Below are 18,753 nucleotides of genomic sequence, written 5' to 3'. Positions count from 1 at the left end.
AGTGACCCTACTCAACATATTGAAACTCCAATCTATGAGAGTTCTATCGCTGAACAAAAAAAGATCGTATTTCAATGAGAGCTCTATAAATTTCTTGTTCAAGTGCAGTGGAAAATGAAAAATTGAGTGACGAATTTACATTTTATTTATAACAGTGTTTTTATTTTGGACTTCAATATTTCTCATTGTTTTTGCAATACAATTTACGGTATACGAATGTCGACATAGAGAGAAAAATTTTCCAGAATATTCCATATTCTGTAAAGAATTACGTCCGAGTTCATCAGACGATATACGCATGGTTATTTAGTTTTTAAAATACGCGAATTTTTGCCAATTCAACCATACACTTCGCTTGTCGCTTCGTGGAAACTCTGCGTCTATTAAGCATTACTACTCATCCAGCTTCACACTCCACATCGTAATATATATAAAACCGAAAAATACGCCATTAGCAGAGTTTTCCGGAAATAAGAAATAAGAAAATGGAAAAATTAATATTAATTCTAGTGGAAATGTGTTAAAAACAGAGGGAGAATGTTGTTTTTCTTTTTTATGGTGTAATGACGTTAAAGCATATTCTTCAGTTGCGAGTAGAATAGCTGGAAATCGGATTGTAATGTTCCTCGGAAATGTCTTATTGCGAGAAAGAATAAAATTTCGATGTTATCCTTATTGATTCAGGTAACGCATTTTTCTAAGAAGCTCAACTGTGAAGGCGCAAAATCCTCATCAAGATCTTTATCGATACGACGGATTGAACGCCCTGCTCAGATGAAACTGTTTCTTATCAGCGATGAACATGTCCATTTTCCGATAAGCCTCACCGATCGATAGGTCTAATTTCGAAAATTGTAATTACATTATTGATTGCAAGTGTTTTCATAAAAAATCTGTGTCCATGCGACAAAAATGATATTAAATTGCTTTTCCAAGTACCGCAATCAATAATTACATAATTGATTGCAAGTGTTTTCATAGAAAATCTGTGTCTATGGGACAAAAATGATATTAAATTCCTTTTCCAAGCATCGCATTTATATCGCAATATGTAAACACGATTTTCCTGGCCTGTACATAATTATCGGTAGTGCATGCTGCACATTTTACATCCATCCATTTGTACCTTTTACGGAAGCATTGTAGTCAAATTTAGTTGTAGAACATCAACGATAATATTGAATAAAGGGAGCTGACACGATAGAAATCAGCGTAAATTTAAGCTCGGTACTCAGGGCCCGGGGCGCTTTATAAACGAAGGTATTTGTAGTATCATCCTCCCGTTCAACATTCCATCCTTCAATTCCACATGTTCATCGTGCATGCATAGTTTTTCATGGCTCCTGCGTACGCCCTTCAGGTTTAAACGAACCAATTTCATTATTTCGATCCCGCTTTTCCCCACTATTAACTATTCTCGTTCCTGCGAGACCTTCTGGAATATTACCCATAGTTGCTCTTTCCTCATATATCGCACGTGTACAAGGGCCAATAAAAACCCTAGAAAAGCCGGGCGAAACAGGCAAAAATATATTTGATGAGTTTGATTGATTAGCACCGTCAGGAATTGGGAAAAACTGCTCCCCGCTCAGTGAGCAATGCTTGAGGGTGAATGGTCACCCATCCAGACGTTGCCTTCATCCGAGGCTGTTCAACTCGTGATATTTGTAGAGCCACACACTGGCAGTACATTCTAAGCTGCTGTTTATACTCAATTGGGTAATTTAAACCGGAAACTCTGAATAATAATGTATTGAAATATACGTGATTGGCTCATGGGAGTTCTCGAAATTCTATTTTTGTAAAAACCATGAAAATATTGAATCATCAATCGTTGTAACTTCTAGTCAGTACAATAGGGCTGTGGTTCAATCAAATTAGTTTTTCCCCCTTTGCCCTACAACCTAATGAAACTCTATTAAACTTTTAAAAATGATTCCCTTCGATCTGAATATTTTAATATTTATGATCAATCAAAAACTTATTTCTTCGATTTTTAATCAGAAAAAGTTCTATAGTGAACTTGACGAGCGTGCTGTTGAGATGCAAAAAGTATTTTTAGTTTTATTCATAGCACATTCACTTTCATTATCATTTTTTAATTCCATGGGCCTACAACCCTCGGCCTATATAAAAATTTACAACCGTCTGTTCTTAGACAGTCCATGTCCAATAAGAATATTCGAAATGAGAGATTTCAACGCGGATACTCGAACGAATGGACCAAATAGGATTATTTATTTGATTCGACTACAGCTTTTTGATTGAGGCACATAGAAATTTTGGTAATTTGATTTGGAAAGTAATCGACTCAACGAGCTTAGTAAATTCAAACGGATCTTCATTCTGAGTGAGTCTTTTTCTGCATTAACCATTTGAAGGTGGCCAGGATCATTTTCATGCATGTAATCAGCTTGAAACTCTCAGGAAGCGTGTTTAGCGAAGGTTGAATTTGAAGAGACTTCTCTTGAAAATTTTTGTGTGCTGTCTGCGACGGGGTTGTGACGTGATGAATGAACGTATGATGGAAGCAGAGTACTTGAAAGTTTTAGAAAGCTCGGGAGTTTTCTCAACTTTACTATTTACGTGCGTATTTGTATGTGCGTGTGCGCGTTCCTGTGTACGCGCGCGCGCGAGCGTGTATATGCACGGATGAAGGGCTCAGCAGAGACTGAAGGAATGTTCATTAACGGGAGAATGTAAGGTGGTGGGAGAATATTTTCAACGTGATATGCCACTAGCGTTCCATCACGTCAAGCCACTTGCAGAGCTGCCAAGATTAAAATTACCCTTACGACACTTCTCCTCTTTCTTTTGCAACAATTTATTACTCATGTCTAGGCGACAGTGTGAAATCCACAAACGAAAAATTCCTTTTCGCCCTAATAAAACTCTTTTATTTTCGGAATAGCAGGACTAATTTCACCCGCAAAACACAGTAAGGGAAATTTATTCAAATAATTCTTTGTCAATAGTTTTCCATCTTTTAGAAGTTGGATTAATCGTTTGACAGATGGATTTAGTGTTTTTGTTAATTGAGAACAGATGTCGTGAGTGTTCTGTCCCGTTCCTTTTGGATTTACTAAAACAAGTTTCAATATATTAGGCCATTTACCGCTTTCTGCCAAAACTTTGTAGATCTGTGACAAATTTTTTGCTCGCATATTTTTATGAGACAACTGAAGGAAAATCTTCAAAAATAGTGACTCAATGTGATATTCAGATTTTTTTCTCAATCTGGAAAAATGGTTGTTCATACTCTAGAAGCTAAATTTTCACCTGATTGACAATCGTTCAGGAATTTATTTTTATCATTTTTTCCTTTCAAAATTTGGGATGCCTGGATTCATGTCCAAACACGAAGCCAACCACCTGTCGCAGGATAGAACTGAAAAACGATGAAACAAAGTAACAAAATGCGTGCCCAAAAGCTCTACATTTTTCTGAAGTCATACAAGGTTCCCATCCTAAATAACTTCGCTCAAAATAACCATGAAAAAAAAACGGATGAACAATACAACCGTGATGAATATAATCGATATACACAAACCTAACAAACAAATAAAAACACGAACCTGCCAATACGGAGGGAAAAAAATTGCAGGGTGGGTGTTCTCGAGCATCTCGAGATGTTAAACATTATGAACAATACATTTCTAATCAAGCATTTAGAATCTAGTAAGAAAATCCCGCATAGGGTTTCATATTTATCCGCAATCAATATTTCAAACGAATATTTCAATTATTTTTCATATTCCAGTAATTACAAACTTAAAGTTCATTTTAAATGCCGATTATCATTTTCGTGGTTATTCTGCTCCTGGGTTACATTGTTCATCGGTTTTTTTGTTCATGGTTATTTTGTTTGTTGGTTATTTTACCAGATTATTTAGAAACATAAACATAAACACCGTCATACAAGCTCTCCAGTATAGGAAATACTAATCAATATTTCCTCTATTCATATACGTGAGCTAACATTTTTTCAACTTCTTTTCCGATATAGACCCATGGCCAGGAAGAAATTAAAACGGTCGTTAGATTGGCACAAAATGGGTGGGGTTCAATATGTCAAATAACTGAATTGTAGAACGGTCGATATTTCGAAATTTTAAAAGTTGTGATATCAGTTTGGAGAAAAATAAGTAATTCGAAATTCTTATTCCCGATGGACTATTCAGCAGATTGCGTGTTTAATCAAAAATTCCTTCTTTGAATTCGTATTTTCGAATTCAAAATGGAGAGTAATTGTTTTACAGACAGACCAGAATATAGAGTAGCAAAAAATCGAAAGTAAATTTTTCGAGCCTATAAAACTTAGATATGCGGAATAGCGATAGCTCGAAAAGGCGAAAGTCAAAATGGCGATGTTTAAAATTGAAGATCACCGGTTTGAGTAAGTAAGTGAGTGAGATGCGTGTATTTGGAGCTCCGCTGCATTTCTTTATTTTGATCGATCGACTTTCTAACGTTTCGCTATTTTGACCATTCGACTTTTTGGTGTTTCAGTATTTCAACCTCAGTAATATTTGGTCTTTCGTTATTATATTTTCAAAATTGTCAATTTTCACAGTATCGCTGACTGTAGTAATTTATGAATGGAAAGAGTGATAGTCGAATTTTCGAAAAATCGATATTTTAGTCATCGTCCTATGGGCGATTGTTACATTCTATTTTCGATGTAATCGTGCTTCGAACCTTGCAGTTTCTGCTTCATTTATTTTCGGCATTCAAAGCTCTAGTCGAATCTATCCGTTTCCATATTATCATTCGAAGTTTATAAATTCGAGATTTTAGCTGTTCGAAATTTTAATCATTCCAACATTTGATCTTCACCCGCACAAAATGCTTCATGCATTTTTATTTTTCTGTATTATAATCAAATCCTGCGAAAAACAGATTAATTAATGTGTCAAATAGTTTCATCTTTCTGCGTAGTAATTAGCAACGCTGTGGTTCAGAGTTATGAGTAACTACAAGCGAATGGTGTATCTATATGAAGTGAAGCCACGTCAGTGTCGGACCACCATCTCCTGTGTCTACTTCGAGCGAATAGAGCACTTGCTTTTCAAGGCACATCAACTTGAGCCCAAAGACTCTACTGAAATCTCGACTACACTTGACCAGCTCGTTTTCATTAAGTCTCTTCAACCAAGTAATTCTGCCGTGTAATAATATCCAGTACTCGAGTCTACTCAATCGAAATCACAAACCTTGGATCGTTCCACATTTTCATTCGTTTCGTTATTTCGAGAATTAAAGTTATCAGGTTGCTTCCTCTATAACTCACTATAGTTTACTCGTTACGATATTTTTTTCACGGTGAATATTCAGCCAAATTCGACGACTAATTCAAAATTCCAATGCTTGATAAATCCTCTAAAATTACTTTCTTTTTTTTAATTCCACAATATTTAATTCAGTGAATACAAAGTTTCGAGGGATCAAACTTCGACCGAAGCTCAAACTACACTTCTTCACACGCAGTGATTTTCGTTCGTGGCTTCGATTGCGTGAAGCTTTTTTACAATGTTAATAAAAATAACATGGATTCCGTTTTTTTATTATATATGATGTATTGAAGTAAGATTCTTTTAGCAGTATAATTTGAATGACACTTTTTCAGCACGTTTGTACTTTTGAGAAGCGCCACAAAATCGTGTTCATTAAAATATCCTACGTGATAAACGTGACAAGTGAATCTTTCAGGTATTTTAGAAGCTGCGGAATTAGTGGAGAGTTTTCATGCATAAAAGTGAAAAAATATATAACGTCATGTGTGATTTGGCACGTTTCTTTTCCAGTTTCAAATTTTTATCCTTTTATCATAGAGAAAAATGAGAAAAGAACGAGAAAAAGTGAGCAAAGTCGTCACCATTTTTTTTCAAAGTGCTCAAAAATTTTGTCAGCTAATATACCACTTGCCTCCCTCATACATCGATGATGATGCATCATAAAAAAAAAAACATTTTGTTCAGCATTATTAAAAGCATTGATATTTAACGATAGAACGATCCCATTGAATTAAATAATTATGCATTCTATTCGAATTAAAAAAATGTATTCGATTGACTTTTCAAGTAAAATGCTATTAATAATACTTTATGATATTCTGTATTAAGAAGTTGAAGTATTTGGACGTATCAAACAAGACGATCTTGAACATGCTCTCATCACAGCAAATAAGTCTGAAATGCGGATGGATGTTCAAACACACACACACACACACACACACACACACACACATATATATATATTGTAGTTTCTGTTAAAATAAGGTGGAAACTTCGAACATGTTTGGTCCATGGACGTACCTGCTCCTCAGCACACCACGAGAAACTATTTGACTTTTCGTTCCAAGTTTTCCTGGAAGTTGCCCACCAGAGAGTTTCCGGAGAGTTGATACTCCATCTCTGTCTCTTTTCCCCTCTCTCTCTTTTTCATCCTCTCATGCTCTTCTTTTCACCATGAAGTTCTCGTCGAGGCAGGAGAGAGAATCCCTTGCCAATATCGAGTTGAAGAGGGGCGCAGTCAGAGTCCTTCCTTTTCATCGTGTCTACAGTTCACTGGTTACTTGTTTTTTCCGGTAAGAGGTAAAGACACCGGGCAGAGTAGAAAAATATCGATCTTCACAGTTTTTCGAAGTTTCAGACCCGAAGATGTTCTTTCCGCAGCTGATTTAACTACAAACTTGATACAGTGAATTTCGATAGAGTCAAACAGATTTCATGTTTATACAGATGAAAATAACTTTCGAATATTTTCCCCGCACCAATACACGTTGGGGTAAAAACATTACGAAAATCGAATATTCCAAACTACCTACGAGTCTAAATTTCGTCGCGTGTCTCTTAATTGAACGTAATCTTGGTTTCAATTCTTATCATTTGAGCCGCAGGTCTGGTACTGTTTCTATATGAATTATGAGAAAAACGAAGTCATAGGACATACCTGGGAATTAAATTCCTCGACAAAAAAAAGACCAAAAACCCTGCGATTGAAGTGGAAACATTTTGGATTGCACATTAAGCTTGGATATCGCAGTTCACTAAATATTTCACTGAAGATCCGTCAGAATTTCACTTTTCTCATCTTTTCTGTAATTTTATTGCTATGGAAAACGTGCACAGTTGGAATAATGTCAAGATCGATCAAATGTGGTCTTATGACATGTTAACTTTATTCTCATTGTGATAAGTTTAAAATTTTCGCCTTGTTCCCACCTAGAAACGTGATAAAGGCGTTCAAAGAAAAAAAAAACGAAAAAAGAGGAGGCTAACAAGGTGAAAGAAGAAAAACGAGCAGGGAAAGTAAAATACGTGCAGCTGGGCATCAATTATGGCAGCGTTCTTTTTTTACTTGGGTCTACACACCTCGGAAAAGATAAAAAAAAACTCGAAAGCAATTCATTCTTGTAAAAGAGTTGCTTCTTTGTTGGGTCTGAAGTTAAAGTCTCGTTGGACCAACGAGGTTTTGTTTATTACGTCGTGAATATAGATCCTTGATAGTTTTAACGTCGATATTACTGCCATAGTAACGGACTTCCTCATCACCCTGAAAAGCTATTAAGATATATCCCGACAGGAGTTGTTGCCTCAGGGGTCGTTTATTTAAGAAGAATATTGGTTAAAGCGCGTGAAACTGGCAATTTAGATGCCGATACTGAAGTCTTATCGAATAATTAACTAACCACATCTATAGGCAACCCCTCCATCGAGCTTGAAGCAGGGAATTGGGAGCCCCGAACACTTCAAAATTTCACCAGTTCCATTTTTTCACACTGTAAGATTAATGGTCGAAGTTGTTTCGACGCGAAAACAAGGTTGAAAGCTGGACGAAAGCATCCAACTTCACTTTTAAAGGTATTCCGAATCCAAAGGTCCATTCGATTGTTGTTGTCACAAAATCGAAATCGTTGATAATTCAAACTGCACTAATGAATAAATTCCAAATGAAAATCCAGTACAGAAGTCTGGAAATATCATCGAATCTCAAAAAAATGGTCCATAAGAAACCATCGGAGGTAATTGATGACTTTGATTTTCGTAAATTATTAAATCCCCAAGGTCATAATCGTAAATACGACGCTTGATGTCGTTGGAAAAGAAAAAAAATTAAAGCTAAAGCTTCAATTTGTTAGATTCTAGAGATTAAAAGTTGTTGAGGAACCAACATTTTTGCCTATTGTTTCAGTCATTCTGACTTTTCTATCGCAGGGAGTCAAGAGATTTTCCGAGCCTGCAGAATTGCGCGTCCACCGACGTAGGTTGTAGTCACACGTGGTAATCAATATTTGAGCCTCCTTCGTCATGTCATCAGCCAAAACCCCGTGCCTGGGCGGATGATGCACGTCGAGAATTCCTTTTTTCCTCTTTTCTGCAGTTTCCCATATTCGTCTCCTAGATTTTAATTCCGTGTTTCTCTGACGACATATCTATATATGAATATGTATATATTTACAGGTATACGCTTAGGGGAACGAGATCAGTCACGTAGGATCTGCCAGTGGGGTGAGCAAGCCCTCGAGAGTTGATTTTCTGGGATGCCAATTTAATTTTTATAGCCCCTCTGGTGCTTCAGTATCGAGGATAGCTCCGCGATGGTACGGAGGTGGGAAAAGGGAGTCCGTCTATTGATCCGCTCAATTTTCCGACGTCGTCGAGTGCCTCGTTGCCCGTGGACCTTAATTGAGAAATCAAAGCGCGTGCATAGGTTCGTATATGTATATTAAGGGGTTAAAGTAATCCCATTTTTTTACTCTTGGAAGCCATGAAAAATGTTAGTACGTTGTAAAAAAGATATTTTCTCGAAATTCGAGTGGGTTCAAAAGCTCTAAGACGGAGCACAAACGACTTATCGATTCATTTTTCCAATTTTAACCCCCAAACGTATCGACAAAAGTCAATCCCTCGGTGTTGTAACACAAGATAAGAATTTGCGGTAGATGATAAATTTTACCGAAATTGAGATTTTCAGCAAAATCAGCATAAGAAAGAAGACAGTAAAGTCACTAGGGTAATTGGAGTAGGAGAATTTGAAAAAAATTAGATTATTTTGATCTCGTGATTTCCTCCTTAATTCCCACATGCGAGTACGATAAGGGAAATGCACATAGATTTTGAAACTCGGAACTTCGAGCTTCGAAATGCTTCCTTTGGATTCTCCATTTTGTATGAACTTCCAGCTTTACAGAAAACACAAAAAAAAATCGAAAAATTTTCCATCTCGTTTCATTTTTTGCTGAGAGTCTATCACAAAAACTTTACGATCGCATCCTGCAGGTTGCAATCATTGCTCCCTAGCGATGACAAAACAAACACACGGTACCGTGCCACGTCAATTGGTAGGAATTCGATTTTTCGTGGAAACTCTTCTGATACTATTTGGAAATGTGATCGTCCTCGGTGAGACATTCATCTAAAATTGCAGATGGGGACAGTCGTGATTTGCTTATCGAAACAGCAGAACGTCAAAAGCGACGAATCTAGTGATGCTCGGCTTGATTTGTGTAAAGTCTTCCCAAAGGTCAGATAAATAAAAACTTGTGAACAATGCCAATTTCTAAAAGAAGTAAAAGAAAAGAGAGAGTAGAAAAATTCAACACAACTTTTCTCTGCGATAAGCTTCAAGGCAAATTTCAACCATTTTATTTGGATTTCCAATTTATTCTAAATTCGATATTATTCATAGAATTTCAAGGGAACGTTCCGATAGACGATTAAAGCGTGATATTTAGTTATTATTATACGGTGATTGTGAACCGTGAAATATCTTTTCGTCACAGTGAATATTTTAATCGTGGACGAGGGTGTACCCGCCACGATTATGATGCATTTTACTGACGCATGTTGAAAAAAAAAAATGGAAAAGTTATTTCCGTCCTACGCTCCGAGCATCATTGTCCAAGCATTATATTTAAATCTTCAACGTAGGATGTACACGTAGCTCATCTCATGCAACGATACCAACTCAGACGAATACTAATTATGCGCATATGTCTAATGTGCCATGTAACGCGTGATGACGTATTAAATATTTTTATGCATTTCATTCTTGCACCCAGAACTAAAATGAAATACGGCGAAGATCGCGATAGACAGTTAAATGGACCCCAACGGATATGAAAGTCAGAATTTTACCTTGAAATCTGAAGAAATCTTCACCGGTTCCTTGACATTGTTGAATATAGAATAAAGACTGTAAGCGAAGAAAATAAATAAAAATGTCGTGTCCGTACAGTTCATAAAGTACGAAACTAAATTAAAGCGTCGCACGAGATTGATGTTGAGCATTTTTCCATCACAGTGTTTTTTGTTCTTATAACAGAAATAAATTTTTTACGTTCTTTGGACAGTAAGTTTCCTATAAATTCCTGCGTCTGCATCAGTTTACTGAGAGTAATTTCTAAATACTTTTTTGTCACATTTAATTACAATTTCAGCCATATTTTTTCACCCCTTTGTATTCACTGTTTTACGAATTGGTTCGTCAGTCGTAAGAGTTTCAAATGCTGATCACGAACTTTTACTTCCTAAAGTTAGTTCACTCCAATGTCACCATTTTACATTTGTGTAAATTTTCATACATTCTCAGAGAAGTTGCTCGCTACCTCGACAAAGAGTTCAGCCTTCACATCCAATAAATATTGCACTCCATACAACGACATAAGCTTCCTTATGCATGTCTCAACATGGACGATATTCCAAGAAGATTCAGTCTACTTGTCGTCCTTTTCGTGGACGTGCCCTCTCATGTGTATCCTGCTCTTTGCTCCGGCGATATCAAAGCGTTCATGAACCTACAGAGGGTTGCATTATCTCTACTAAAGCAGACCTTTGTACACGGGGATGTAATACACTCCGGCTGTGTCATTTCGTAAAGTGCGCTTTCAAGTCATCGTCTCTCATATTTTGTAATATACATGTGACTGACTTTAATCGGCCACGAAGAAGAAGATGTTTCATCAAAGTGCATATTAGAGCTGTGTGCTATGGCAGACAAGACTTTGCCGCTCTCTCTCTTTCTTCGGACTCAATTCTAAGAGCTGAAATATTTTTTTGCTGCAGTAACAGACGTATGGGGAGATTCACGAATAAATACGGCTATGGATATAAAAATTGTAATTGTCAAATTATGCCTGTGAGTGCTCATTTATTTTTTGCAATGGGCATTCGATTTAGAAGGCGCAATCGTTCTATTTTATAACGATTTAGTTAGGAAATTTTTCGTAAGAAAAATCAGACTTTTCTTTTTCTTCACTTTCAATTATTTTTCAAGAAAGAGTTGTTCTTTTTATCATTGTTTTTAACAAACAAGTAACTTCGGGGGGATCGCGTGTTCGCAGGCGAACTAAAATTATGAAGAAATAATTTTCCACGTGAGATCATTTACAAAAGCAGTTCGAAGTGTGCCGCCTTTGCAACCGAAATATCGAATAGAAAGCAGGGAATCAACGGTCCTCTTTTTTTCCTTTCGTTGTGAAGTTTAATCGCATGATATCTCGATGTACCCGTTTTCTCTGTTTTGTGCAATGTACTTTATAATTTCTGTGAATTCTTTCAGATGAGCGCACTTCTTGAGCACCTGCAGAGAGTATAAAAATATGGAAAAATCAAATTAGCGTTATCCTGAAAAATGGAAGACTTGAAACGTGTAATTGGTATTTTTGATTGAGTTCGACGAGCTTCCACTCGTTGACCGGTATGAAAATACAGCAAACCGTAAAATTCCATTTTCAGGATTGACCGGCCAGGTTACATTTATCACACCGACCAAATTGCTTTTGTAGTCACAACTTAAAATAAACTAATGGAAAAAGAACTGGATTAACAGTCATGCATTCTTAGTACCATTATAAAAAATTCTTTTTGCTCGTTTCCCGCCTCGAGAACGAAAAAATGTATGCATGAGAAATTGCGGTCTTGACGAAGTTCTTTTTTTTTCTGTGCCTATTCCACGTACTCGTGTCTCAAAGTGAATAAATTAACACAGATGGGAATAACGACGGAAATAAAAGTTCGTGGGGTCGATCGGGTAAAACGACGTCTATTTTTGTATGAATATTGCATTACGTTTTTGTGAGAAATTTGACCGTGCACAATGAGCACCTGTGCACTCAATTTTTTCTTCATCTTCCAACGTAGGGATGCACTCGAGTTTCTTCGACGCTTATCATAAAATATCTCAAGCTTGAAAAAAGAAAAACACTTTTTTCCCGATAAGTTTGAAGCAGAGAATTGGATACTATACAGGAATTAAGGACTTTTTGAAATTTAGGTTAAATCTCATGTTCCTTCCATACACAACTCTTATACGAGAGGTGAAATTCAATCGATTTAAGATGAAGCTTATCGTGGAGCTACTCTGAACGTTTGCAACGTTTCGTGCATTCAACCGCAGTCTTTTTCGGCAGTATAAAGAGTTTCGTTTTATCAAATTTATTTCCCTGTTCAATTAACCGATCGCGATATATGCACGTTGTCCAGGATCATTGTTCAATAGCATGCGCCTATGTTTATCGAAATAAGGATAAAAGAAAAATATCAAATTCGAAACAGACAAAGTCCATTTAAACGATTTCATGACAAAGATTTCTCTGCTACGGCTCTTTTTGTGTTGTACTCTCTGTACGTATGACAAAGTTTTTGTTATTCGCGGACAGTTCAATTTTCGTGTTGAATCAGAGAAAAATTCTCATGACATTATACAGCATTCACCGAGTTTATTTGTTTACTGTATGCAAAATGAATCCTTTATGTGAAAAAAAATTGCAGGCAAATATTTACGATTCGTGAGCTCGAAGAAATGTTTTCACGTTAATTGGAAAAGCTTGTAGTGAAAGAGTAAAACATAGTTTTGTCAAGTAGTAAATTAATTAAAAAATGCAGTAATATTTGTACTGTTTCCATGCAGATTTTATTCATATTTTCCCTGTATTTTTTTTCGTATTTTTGATTTGTGAAATTTATCAAGCCTGAATTTACGATAGCAATAATTCATACAGAACAATTTTTGAATCCAGATTGTTGGACCATGAATTATTTTCATTATTTGAAGCCCAATTTGAGCAATGATATCTTCAGTTTAACATAACTCTTCGAGTCTCGAGATAAGGTTTCCCGACGATTTTCGCCCCTCAGATATTATTGGTGGTCCCGCCATGCGGTAAATCAAAAGTTTAAGCACGCACGTTCCTCTCACACGAGCAATAACATCGCGGTAAAACTTTATCCGCTTTGGCTTTATACCAGCAGCGTGCGAAGAATCTATACATATACATTGATATCAGAAAGCCCGGAAATCGTTCTGTCATTAAGAACGGATGTAACGGAAGAGTAACGAGAAACGAAAGACGCGAAGAGATGAGCGAAAGCTCAACACTATATCGACACTCGGCACATATACGTTGAAAAAAACTTCAGCCGCATCTGGTTTTCGCGATAGTGGTATATTGAACCTTCGGAAAAAATGGCTTAACTTCTCCAAGTTCAGGATAAATCAGTATATCATGAGGCATAAAAAAAAGAGAAAAAAAATTTTAACGAAAAGACGCATATTTTCTTAAGGGTTTACCCTAATTAGAATTTTCAAAAGATCGATCTTTTTTTATTGCATTTTTTGAAAGTATACATATTTAAAAGTATCATACTAAAATTTTATAAAGATCTGAGCAGTCTGAATGTGCTTTTGAGCGACATGCTTTTTTCGCAAAATTACGTTTCTGGACAGCTTATTGATAAAATCTGCGAAACTATTGAATCGATCCTTACTAAAATTTATCACGTGTTCTTTATGACTGTGGCTATAGCGCATATAATACGAATTTTCAAGTTTTGGGCGGAACTATTGTTTTTTGCAAAAAACGATGAAAAAAACGAGGTTTGTCGTAGTTTTTGGAAAATAATGAGCGCCATTTTGTCATTTTGAAAAAATCGAAAATCGTATGATATACGATATAGCCATTTACCTATTGAATCTAAAACCATTTTTATTTTTTTCTCCGATCATCCATTCCAGAGATTTTATCACCCATCTTTTTTTGGACCTGTCTTTTCTCCTCCATTTTTCTGTATGGAAACTGAGTAAAATAAATATAAAAAAAAAATTTTGTGTATTTTAAGAGTGTTTTTTTAAGCCTAACAATATTTATATCCATATTTATAATTCATACCGGTCAAAAAAATTCGTGAAAATAGTGTTTTTTTGTCTGTCTAATTAAGGTAGACACCCTTTAAGACAGTGTTCACCGAATTATCAAGAAACTCGGTAGTCTCGGGACAATTTTTAGTATTTTCCACACAAAATTGTCAAAATTAGTTTGAAGAAAGTCTTTTGGGATTGTGTTCGTCGAACGGAACATTTCAATTTTGCTACGGTGTCGTCATAAAAGTTTCTCTTTTGTACTTTTTTTTTGTTGGAACTCGTTATTTTTCGTATGGAAAAGGAAAAATGACAAAAACCCGAGTGCACGATCGAGCAAGCAGAAGAAAAAGCGAGAAGCATAAGGGTCGGAAAACTCCATCGCACGGTGTGTCGTCCTTTCGAAGGAACATACGAAAAAGTTGCGGTTGCACCCTCCGAAGCTCTTTCTTCGTTATTCCGTCTCTGTCTCTCGTTTTCTTTTATTTTTATCCCTTAGAATCTCGATACTTTTCAACACCTCACAGACCAAACACCTTATCGGCTTATCCGACTTGTCAACCTCTCCCCGGATTCTTATACATTTCAACACACAGATGAGAGGAATATATATTCGGATATGTGTATGTATATATAAAGGTGTGAGGGAAGAGATTCTCACGAAAAACATGTGATGCATTTTGCTCTTTCGGCTACAGAGTCTGTCTGGTGACCCATCCCATCTTTTTCTTTCTCTTTTCCACTCGTTCTTCTTTTTTCCTTTCCACTCTTTTACGCTTCGAAAAGTTTTCGGACATAGATTTACAAGCAGCATACCACCACACACAGCTCCCTTTTTCATGCCGAGAGAGCGACTTTTTACTCTGCGCTGTACGACCATCGAAGTGTTGTTAATTCAATGCGGATTCCATTTCACATCGGATGTATCTTCCTTATGTAACGCAAATCTTTTGTGAATTTACGTTCCAAGCGTCATGTACTTTTTGTGAGCTTATGGATAAAAGTGTATTACGAGAGAGGGGCGAATGCGTGTATAAGTTTCTCTTACTTTTTATCGAAGTTGCAATACTACCAGAGGCCTATTTCTCGAACGGATAATACTTTGTTTTCGTAAATAGAAAAGACCCTCGAACAACTAAAAAAATACACCGACATAACAAATCATTGATTTGTATTTTCAATTTTCATTATTTCAATTAAATTTTTCAGTTTTTTCAATTTAATTACATTTCCTTCTCGCGCCACGAAGCATTTTGAAGTATCTACAAACAAACAAAAAACATAATTCGCAAAAGTCCCCCCATTGACCCATAACCCAGAAAGCATATTTCACATGAAATGGAAAATTGACTTTTCTCCCAAGACGAATTTACCAACTACAAAAACACCACACTCTCCAAATAAAGATGCTCGATGTGTACACACATGAGCTATGTATCTAAATTCATCGCAGAGGACTCGGAACGTATGTAAAAGGGTGTGTACGAGGGAATACGGTGCATATGCGATGGCGTTTTATTGCACGCATGAAACACACGCTGCAAACAGTCGTGTCCCGTCCGCCTGTTTCATTTGTTACACTTTCTCCCTCTCTCTCTTTCTCTCGAGCGTCATCATGAAGTCATATTTCACGACTTATGGTAATTACGACCTACCACCCAGAAGTCGTATTCACTGTTGCAAATGGCCGTACTACACAGAATCTACTCAGAAGTATAGATATATGTATATACAAAAATGTACGTGTGTTGCTGTTGTAACACGATATTACGCATCGTATGTAGTGTTTCACGCGTATATAGAGAAGCTTCCGACAATAACCCGAGCACAAGGATGAGTCCAGCTCTCGCTTTGTCACGGCTCACGATGTGTGCAAATCTCTACGTGTTCGCCACGCGTGCCTATATGTATACAACCCAAGTTTTGTCAGAGTTCGTACAGATATACGGAGGGATAGCTAAAAATATTGCAAATGTTGAAATAAATGTAATACATTTTGACTAACTTTATTTTTCGTATGACAGAAATGTAGAATTAATTTTTTCCACCCAAATGATCTCGAATCGAGTCATATTTTTATATGATGCAAATAACTGCTGGGCAATTATACATAGCAGTAGAAAAAAACTGCTGTCCACGGTTCTTGCGGAGTAGGACAAAAAGATAGAATCTGTTTTTATTCTGAAAATGAGCTCTTTACCGTTGAGGGTAAGAGAATTCGTGACTGCCTCGCGGTCATTTTGAGATTTCTCCTCTTCGCCAGGGCACTTTCGAGGTTCGCTCTCTGGCAAACCTCCATCGCTGCGGAAAGCTCATACACACATATGTGCCTATACATGTAAGTAATAAACTTGGTTGTACGCTGTCAAGTGAAGAGAGACGGAGTTGTTAAAAGACAAGAAGCAGCGCACAAGAGGAGGGAAACCAAGGCGGACATGAGGTAGCGAGCAGAGACTCTGAAGTGGACGTTCCGGCAAACAGCTCGTTAGAAGTATACTTTAAATGTTCTCTCAGCTACCAGCATGTACACCAAACAGCAGCCAGCGAGAGAACCTGATGGAGTCACGAGGAGAGAAAGAGGAGACCTCTTCCGTAGTTTACCGTGTCTAATGGTCTATCAAAATCTAGTTCTCGTATGCTCTAAGTCATACAGGACCGTATACGAGCTATTTTAGTTCGGATTACATCGGAGCCATAACGCTCCATATCATTACAGTCTCGCTATAACTTTTTCCTTTTGCTTCCTGGTCTAAAGTCCACTCTTTTAAAATTGTTTTTATATTGTAATAACGGGCATTCAGCCAACGAGGCAAGACTACACACCTACACTGTGACGAAATCATGATTGTCATTATTTATATCGAGATTGGATGCAGCCAGGGGTCGATGACCAGCTGGATGTGAGCAGCTTTGACCTTAGCGAAAAATCCCCTGAGCCTAAAATCTGTGGGAATCGAGATTTTCAGCCAACATGCATTCATGATGATCGAGATCCGCAAACGATTTAAACAATGACGAAATTTATGAATAAACATTAATTCAAGTGTTCTTTTGCTTCGTTCTCGCAAGGTCTGAGATTTTTAGTATGAATGTGTGGTTAGTGGTTATACCAAGAAGTGTTTATGTTGATTTAACTAAAGATAAATTTCGTTGTGCGTTCATTCAATTTTTGTTGTTATTCGCTGGAGAAGCCTGCGATGGTAATGAATATAAACGCACTTTATATTCATAGGCCGAGATAATAATACACGTGATTCGGAGCCCGCGATGAAAGCAGGCGTAGGCGATTCTTTCTGATACGACTACGACGTACACGACAATTCGTCTCGTTATTTTTTTCATCTTATTTTATAATGTGCAAGACGAGTGTGCTCGTCAGTCTCGCCAGGAGATGCTAAGATAAAGACGAAGGAACTTGTCATTTGGTACAGTGTGACAGGGTCTTCGGATCGACGTGAAATGACAATGGGGGATCACATTTTTTACAGATATTGTATCATTGTATTCATTGTATCATTGTATTTCCGGGGCTAATCTTAATTCCGTAGTAACACACAATTTCATTCGCTGATATACACATTTAAGTTGAAACGTTTGTCTCGTGTTCGGGAGAGACAATGACCGTTCACGAGAGCGACCATGACAATGAAAGAAAAATGTAATCGGGCGTGGTCGATGCTCTCGACGAGAATGGCCCGAGAAACGCCTCATATCCGACGCGCTTACATATTCACGAAGACTCACCTTATATTATTGCACTGTGCACGAAAACACAGATTGTGAGAGCTCGTGCGATGGCAAATGAAAATGATGTACGCCACTCGGAATGTGAAGACTTACCTGAAACAGAAAACGTACGGTTGAGGGTTATTTAAAATTTATTCAAATTCATTGAAAAATGAACTTCAGTCAGAACTGGAATTATCCAACAAATGCATTCAAATGTTGGATATGAAATTCAATTCGACAGCTGAAATAATAATTTGATTTGAGACGCGAATACGATTTTGATTAGTTCCGGGTTTTCTCCTCAGAACATAATAAATCAACGGCGGATTGATATAAAAAATGTTAAAACAACGTTTGATAAAATCATTCTATTCTGGTGCTCTTGCGCGTATTCGGTGAAAGAATTCTGAGAACAATCCCCGTGAGACGTTGGTTTTCGAGATGTGACACAAGCAGATTTGCTCGAACGTGAACCAAGTGAGCTTGAAACTTCAGCTACCTGAGTAAACGTAAGGTAGGAAGAATTGGTGGGAAATGGTATGGAAATATAGGTCCAAGATGCAAAGGGAAACTCGGTAAGGAAACGTAAGATCAATACGTGCTGCCCAGCGGACGTTCATACTTTGTAGGCAAATGGCTTATGCTTCAGTGCTTTTTTTTTATGTTTTTAGAAACTATAATATTTTATAGGTCTGAAGAAGTGAAGACAGAGCAAATTTTCTTTTATATATATAATAAAAATAAATTAGAAAAATCGGTCATAACCCGATCCTTATTTCTTATCCGCTTACATGCAACGAGGGATAAAGATTTAGTTGAACTCTTTTATTTTTCCAATCGCGCTACGATACTCATATTTCATGTAATCCAAAGATGGCTACACCG

At 37.0% G+C, this 18,753-nt stretch overlaps 1 protein-coding gene across 2 annotated transcripts in view; it reads right to left on the bottom strand.

Moving 5' to 3' along the window:
• The window catches only part of twin (CCR4-NOT transcription complex subunit 6-like twin), a 458,979-nt gene that overhangs the window by 110,237 nt on the left and 329,989 nt on the right, over positions 1 to 18,753 (bottom strand). The window lies entirely within an intron of this gene.

Source organism: Venturia canescens, chromosome 1, assembly GCF_019457755.1.
Source record: "Venturia canescens isolate UGA chromosome 1, ASM1945775v1, whole genome shotgun sequence".
Lineage (NCBI taxonomy): Eukaryota > Metazoa > Arthropoda > Insecta > Hymenoptera > Ichneumonidae > Venturia > Venturia canescens.
Note: the sequence above shows the minus strand (reverse complement) of the source record. Positions and strands in the feature narration are given on the sequence as shown.